This window comes from Lolium rigidum, chromosome 4 (assembly GCF_022539505.1).
Source record: "Lolium rigidum isolate FL_2022 chromosome 4, APGP_CSIRO_Lrig_0.1, whole genome shotgun sequence".
Taxonomy (NCBI): Eukaryota; Viridiplantae; Streptophyta; class Magnoliopsida; order Poales; family Poaceae; genus Lolium; species Lolium rigidum.
Genome location: NC_061511.1, coordinates 196348359 through 196356506, shown reverse-complemented (window position 1 = coordinate 196356506; position 8148 = coordinate 196348359).

Genomic DNA, 8148 nt, shown 5'->3' with positions numbered 1-8148 from the left:
AATGGATGATTAGTTTCATAATCATGAACATTGGATGTTATTAATAACAAGGTTATATCATTATATGAATGATGTAATGGACACACCCAATTAAGCGTAGCATAAGATCTCGTCATTAAGTTATTTGCTATAAGCTTTCGATACATAGTTACCTAGTCCTTATGACCATGAGATCATGTAAATCACTTATACCGGAAAGGTACTTTGATTACACCAAACACCACTTGCGTAAATGGGTGGCTATAAAGGTGGGATTAAGTATCCGGAAAGTATGAGTTGAGGCATATGGATCAATAGTGGGATTTGTCCATCCCGATGACGGATAGATATACTCTGGGCCCTCTCGGTGGAATGTCGTCTAATGTCTTGCAAGCATATGAATGAGTTCATAAGAGACCACATACCACGGTACGAGTAAAAGAGTACTTGTCAGGAGACGAGGTTGAACAAGGTATAGAGTGATACCGAAGATCAAACCTCGGACAAGTAAAATATCGCGAGACAAAGGGAATTGGTAATGTATGTGAATGGTTCATTCGATCACTAAAGTCATCGTTGAATATGTGGGAGCCATTATGGATCTCCAGATCCCGCTATTGGTTATTGGTCGGAGTGAGTACTCAAACATGTCCGCATAGTTCTCGAACCGTAGGGTGACACACTTAAAGTTGGATGTTGAAATGGTAGTTCTTGAATATGGAATGAAGTTGGAATATTTGTTCGGAGTCCCGGATGTGATCCCGGACATCACGAGGAGTCCCGGAATGGTCCGGAGAATAAGATTCATATATAGGATGTCATTTTATGTGAATAAAATGTCGCGGAAGGTTCTATGGAAGGTTCTAGAAGGTTCTAGAAAAGTCCGGAAGAAACCACCAAGGAAGGTGGAGTCCACAAGGGACTCCACCCCCCATGGCCGGCCAACCCTAGTGGGGGAGGAGTCCCAAGTGGACTCCCCCTTAGGGGCCGGCCACCCCCCCACATGGGAGGTGGGAATCCCACCTTTGGGTGGGAGTCCTAGTTGGGCTAGGATTGCCCCCTCCTATGGAAGGATTTGGTTCGGGTCTTATTCGAAGACTTGGACACCACCTCTTGGGGTTCCACCTATATAATGAGGGACAAGGGGAGGGGGCCGGCCACCTCAAACACCACCAAGGTGGCCGCACCCCTATAGTGGCCGGCGCCCCTCTCCCCAAACCCTAGCCGCCTCGCTCCTCCACTTCCCGCACGCTTAGCGAAGCTCCGCCGGACTTCTCCACCACCACCGACACCACGCCGTCGTGCTTGTCGGATTCAAGAGGAGCTACTACTTCCGCTGCCCGCTGGAACGGGGAGGTGGACGTCGTCTTCATCAACAACCGAACGTGTGACCGAGTACGGAGGTGCTGCCCGTTCGTGGCGCCGGAACCGATCGTGATCAAGATCTTCTACGCGCTTTTGCAAGCGGCAAGTGAACGTCTACCGCAGCAACAAGAGCCTCATCTTGTAGGCTTTGGAATCTCTTCAAGGGTGAGACTCGATACCCCCTCGTTGCTACCGTCTTCTAGATTGCATCTTGGCTTGGATTGCGTGTTCGCGGTAGGAAAATTTTTGTTTTCTATGCTACGTTATCCTACAGGTGGTATCGCAGCCGTGTCTATGCATAGATGGTTGCACGAGTAGAACACAATGGTTTGTGGGCGTTGATGCTCTTGTTATCTTTAGTTGAGTACTTTGCATCTTTATGGCATAGTGGGATGAAGCGGCTCGGACTAACTTTACATGACCGCGTTCATGAGACTTGTTCCTCGTTCGACATGCAACTTGTATTGCATAAGAGGCTTTGCGGGTGTCTCGTCTCTCCTACTATAGTAAAGATTCAATTTACTCTTCTATTGACAACATTAGTATCAACGTTGTGGTTCATGTTCGTAGGTAGATTAGATCTATATCGAAAAACCCTAAACCACGTAAAATATGCAAACCAAATTAGAGAGCGTCTAACTTGTTTTTGCAGGGTTTGGTGATGTGATATGGCCATAATGTGATGATGAATATGTATGAGATGATCATTATTGTATTGTGGCAACCGGCAGGAGCCTTATGGTTGTCTTTAAATTTCATGTTGAGTAGTATTTCAAAGTAGTTGTAATAGTTGCTACATGGAGGACAATCATGAAGACGGCGCCATTGACCTTGGTGCTTCGCCGACGATGATGGAGATCATGCCCGAAGATGATGGAGATCATGTCCGTGCTTTGGAGATGAAGATCAAAGGCGCAAAGACAAAAGGGCCATATCATATCACATATGAACTGCATGTGATGTTAATCCTTTTATGCATCTTATTTTGCTTAGATCGCGACGGTAGCATTATAAGATGATCCCTCACTAAAATCTCAAGATAATAAAGTGTTCATCCTTAGTAGCACCGTTATCAAGTCTTGTCGTTTCGAAGCATCTCGTGATGATCGGGTGTGATAGATTCAATAAGTACATACAAACGGGTGCAAGACAGTTTTGCACATGCGGATACTAAGGTGGCCTTGACGAGCCTAGCATGTACGAGACATGGTCTCGGAACACATGATACCGAAAGGTAGAGCATGAATCATATGGTTGATATGATGAACACTTTGAGTGTTCGCCAAAGAAATCACACCTTTTCTCGTGATGATCGGGTTTTGGTGCGGTGGATTTGGTTCGTGTGATCACTAAGACAAAGCGAGGGATATTGTTTTGAGTGGGAGTTCATCTAGATTTTTAATTATGTAGAATTAAAATTTGAACTCAATTTGTCATAAACTTAGTCTAAACTATTGCAAATATATGTTGTAGAGATGGCGTCCCCAATCAATTTTAACCGGTTCCTAGAGAAAGAAAAGCTTAAGAGCAACGGTAGCAACTTCACCGACTGGTTCCGTCATGTGAGGATCTTCCTCTCGGCGGAAATCTGCAATATGTGCTTGATGCACCGCTAGGTGACCCTCCTGCAGACCGAAACCGATGAAGTAAAAGCTGTTTACGCGACTCGGAAAACTCGGTACTCTCAAGTTCAGGTGTGCCATCTTATGCGATCCGGAATCCGATCTTCAAAAACGTTTTGAGCACCACGATCCTCATGAGTTGATGAAAGAGTTGAAGACTATTTTTGAGACTCATGCGGCCGTGGAATGCTATGAAGCATCGAAACAATTTTTCAGTCTGTATGATGGAAGAAGGCAGCTCCGTTAGTGAGCACATGCTCGCCATGACCGGGCATGCGAAGAAACTCGGTGACTTGGGAATAGTGATTCCTAACGGACTCGGGATTAATCGTGTCCTTCAATCCCCGCCACCAAGTTACAAGAACTTTGTGATGAACTACAATATGCAGAACATGAACAAGGAGTTACCTGAACTCTTTGGCATGCTAAAAGCTGCTGAGATTGAGATCAAGAAAGAGCACCAAGTGTTGATGGTCAACAAGACCACCAGTTTCAAGAAACAGGGCAAGTCTAAGGGAAAATTCAAGAAGGGTGGCAAGAAAGCTGCCACGCCTCCTGTGAAACCTAAGAACGGCCCTAAGCCTGATGCTGAGTGCTATTACTGCAAGGAGAAGGGACACTGGAAGCGTAATTGCTCCAAGTATCTGGCTGATCTGAAGAGCGGCCTTGTCAAGAAGAAGAAAGAAGGTATATATGATATACATGTTATAGATGTTCATTTCATCGGTTCTCGTTCTAGTACCTGGGTATTTGATACTGGTTCGGTTGCTCATATTTGTAACTCGAAACAGGAACTAAAGAATAAACGACAAGCTGCTGAAGGATGAAGTGACGATGCGCGTTGGAAACGGATCCAAGGTCAATGTGATCGCGGTCGGCACACTTCCTCTACATCTACCTTCGGGATTAGTTTTAAGCCTAAATAATTGTTATTATGTACCTGCGTTGAGCATGAACATTATATCTGGATCTTGTTTAATGCAAGACGGTTATTCATTCAAGTCCGAGAATAATGGTTGTTCTATTTTTATGAATAATATCTTTTATGGTCGAGCACCACAAAAGAATGGCTTATTTCGTTAGATCTCGATAGTAGTGATACGCATATACATAACATTGATGCTAAGCGAATTAAATTGAATGATAATTCTACTTATATGTGGCACTGTCGTCTTGGTCATATTGGAGTGAAACGCATGAAGAAACTCCATACTGATGGATTACTAGAATCACTTGACTTTGAGTCACTTGATAGATGCGAAGCATGTCTGATGGGAAAAATGACTAAGACTCCATTTTTTGGTATGATGGAGCGAGCTACTGACTTATTGGAAATCATACATACCGATGTGTGCGGACCAATGAGCGTAGCATCGCGCGGTGGTTATCGTTATGTTCTAACCTTCACGGATGATCTGAGTAGATATGGGTATATCTATTTCATGAAACATAAATCCGAAACTTTCGAGAAGTTTAAGGAGTTCCAAAGTGAAGTAGAAAATCAACGTAACAAGAAGATTAAATTTCTACGATCTGATCGTGGAGGTGAATATCTGAGTTATGAGTTTGGCATGCATTTAAAGAAATGCGGAATACTTTCACAATTGACACCGCCGGGAACACCACAACGAAACGGTGTGTCCGAACGTCGTAATCGAACTCTCTTAGATATGGTTCGTTCTATGATGTCTCTTACTGATTTGCCGTTATCTTTTTGGAGTTATGCATTAGAGACAGCCGCATTCACTTTAAATAGAGCACCATCAAAATCCGTAGAAACGACACCGTATGAATTATGGTTTAATAAGAAACCTAAGCTCGTCGTTCTGAAAGTTTGGGGTTGCGAAGCCTATGTAAAAAGGTTACAACCGGACAAGCTAGAACCCAAAGCGGAGAAATGCGTCTTCATAGGATACCCTAAGGAAACTATAGGGTACACTTTCTATCACGGATCCGAAGGCAAAATCTTTGTTGCTAAGAACGGAACCTTTCTTGAGAAAGAATTTCTCACTAAAGAAGTGACTGGAAGAAAAGTAGAACTCGATGAGATTGATGAATCTATACTCGTTGATCGGAGTAGCGCGAGTACCGGAAGTTGTACCTGTACCGCCTACACCGGCAACGAGAGGAAGCAAATGATAATGATCATGAAACTTCGAACGAGGAAACTATCGAACCTCGCAGATCGACAAGGGAACGTACCACTCCTGATTGGTTTGATCCTTGTCTAAATGTCATGATTGTGAATAACAATGATGAGGACCCTGCTGACGTATGAAGAAGCGATGATGAGCCCAGATTCCAACAAATGGCAAGAAGCCATGAAATCCGAAATGGGATCCATGTATGATAACAAAGTATGGACTTTGGTAGACTTACCCGAGAGCCGAAAGGCTGTCGAGAATAAATGGATCTTCAAGAGAAAAACAGATGCCGATGGTAATATTACTGTCTATAAAGCTCGACTTGTCGCAAAGGGTTTCCGACAAATTCAAGGAGTTGACTCGCGATGAGACTTTCTCACCGGTAGCGAAGCTAAAATCTGTGAGGATTTTGTTAGCAATAGCTGCATTTTTCGATTATGAGATTTGGCGGATGGATGTCAAAACGGCGTTCCTTAATGGAGACATTGAGGAAGAGTTGTATATGGTACAACCCAAAGGTTTTGTCGATCCTAAAAATGCCGACAAAGTATGCAAACTTCAGCGTTCAATCTATGGACTGAAGCAAGCATCAAGAAGTTGGAACCGACGCTTTGATAAGGTGATCAAAGACTTCGGGTTTATACGAGTGTCATGGAGAGGCCTCGTATTTACAAGAAAGTGAGTGGGAGCTACGTAGCATTCCCGATATTATATGTAGATGACATATTATTGATCGGGAATGATATAGAACTATTAAGCAGTTGTTAAGGGTTATTTGAATAATAGTTTTTCAATGAAAGACCTTGGTGAAGCATCATATATATTAGGCATCAAGATTTATAGAGATAGATCAAGACGCCTAATAGGGCTCTCACAGAGTACATATCTGGACAAGATTCTAAAGAAATTTAGAATGGACGAAAGTAAGAAAGGGTTCTTACCTATGTTACCGGGCAAGGTATTGAGTAAGACTCAAGGACCGGCTACGGCGGAAGAAAGAGAAAGGATGAATAATATCCCCTATGCCTCGGCGATAGGATCTATCATGTATGCCATGCTATGTACTAGACCAGATATAGCACATGCTCGTTAGTTTGACTAGCGGATATCAAAGTGATCCGGGAATGGAACACTCGGACAGCGGTCAAGAATATCCTGAAGTACTTGAAAAGAACTAAGGATATGTTTCTTTGTTATGGAGGTGACCAAGAGCTCGTTGTAAACGGTTACACCGATGCAAGTTGGAACACCGATCCCGATGACTCTAAGTCACAATCTGGGTACGTGTTTATATTGAATGGTGCTGCAGAGTAGCTGGGCAAGCTCGAAGCAGTGCACGGTGGCGAAGTCTTCAACAGAATCAGAGTACATAGCGGCTTCGGAGGCTTCATCAGAAGCGGTATGGATGAAGAGGTTCATTGTAGAGCTCGGTGTGGTTCCTAGTGCATTGGACCCATTAATCATTTACTGTGATAACATGGGTGCCATCGCCAATGCACAAGAACCAAGGTCACACAAGAGGCTGAAGCATATCAAGCTGCGTTACCACTCGATTCGCGAGTACATCGAAGATGGAGAAGTAAAGATTTGCAAAGTACACACCGATCTGAATGTAGCAGATCCGTTGACTAAAGCTCTCCCTAGGGCAAAGCATGACCAACACCAGAATGCCATGGGTGTTAGGTATATTACTATGTAATCTAGATTATTGACTCTAGTGCAAGTGGGAGACCGAAGGAGATATGCCCTAGAGGCAATAATAAAGTGGTTATTATTTATATCTTTATGTTTATGATAAATGTTTATATATCATGCTAGAATTGTATTAACCGAAACATTAGTACATGTGTGATATGTAGACAACAAGAAGTCCCTAGTATGCCTCTTAAACTAGCTTGTTGATTAATGGATGATTAGTTTCATAATCATGAACATTGGATGTTATTAATAACAAGGTTATATCATTATATGAATGATGTAATGGACACACCCAATTAAGCGTAGCATAAGATCTCGTCATTAAGTTATTTGCTATAAGCTTTCGATACATAGTTACCTAGTCCTTATGACCATGAGATCATGTAAATCACTTATACCGGAAAGGTACTTTGATTACACCAAACACCACTGCGTAAATGGGTGGCTATAAAGGTGGGATTAAGTATCCGGAAAGTATGAGTTGAGGCATATGGATCAATAGTGGGATTTGTCCATCCCGATGACGGATAGATATACTCTGGGCCCTCTCGGTGGAATGTCGTCTAATGTCTTGCAAGCATATGAATGAGTTCATAAGAGACCACATACCACGGTACGAGTAAAAGAGTACTTGTCGAGAGACGAGGTTGAACAAGGTATAGAGTGATACCGAAGATCAAACCTCGGACAAGTAAAATATCGCGAGACAAAGGGAATTGGTAATGTATGTGAATGGTTCATTCGATCACTAAAGTCATCGTTGAATATGTGGGAGCCATTATGGATCTCCAGATCCCGCTATTGGTTATTGGTCGGAGTGAGTACTCAACCATGTCCGCATAGTTCTCGAACCGTAGGGTGACACACTTAAAGTTGGATGTTGAAATGGTAGTTCTTGAATATGGAATGAAGTTGGAATATTTGTTCGGAGTCCCGGATGTGATCCCGGACATCACGAGGAGTCCCGGAATGGTCCGGAGAATAAGATTCATATATAGGATGTCATTTTATGTGAATAAAATGTCGCGGAAGGTTCTATGGAAGGTTCTAGAAGGTTCTAGAAAAGTCCGGAAGAAACCACCAAGGAAGGTGGAGTCCACAAGGGACTCCACCCCCATGGCCGGCCAACCCTAGTGGGGGAGGAGTCCCAAGTGGACTCCCCTTAGGGGCCGGCCACCCCCCACATGGGAGGTGGGAATCCCACCTTTGGGTGGGAGTCCTAGTTGGGCTAGGATTGCCCCCTCCTATGGAAGGATTTGGTTCGGGTCTTATTCGAAGACTTGGACACCACCTCTTGGGGTTCCACCTATATAATGAGGGACAAGGGGGAGGGGGCCGGC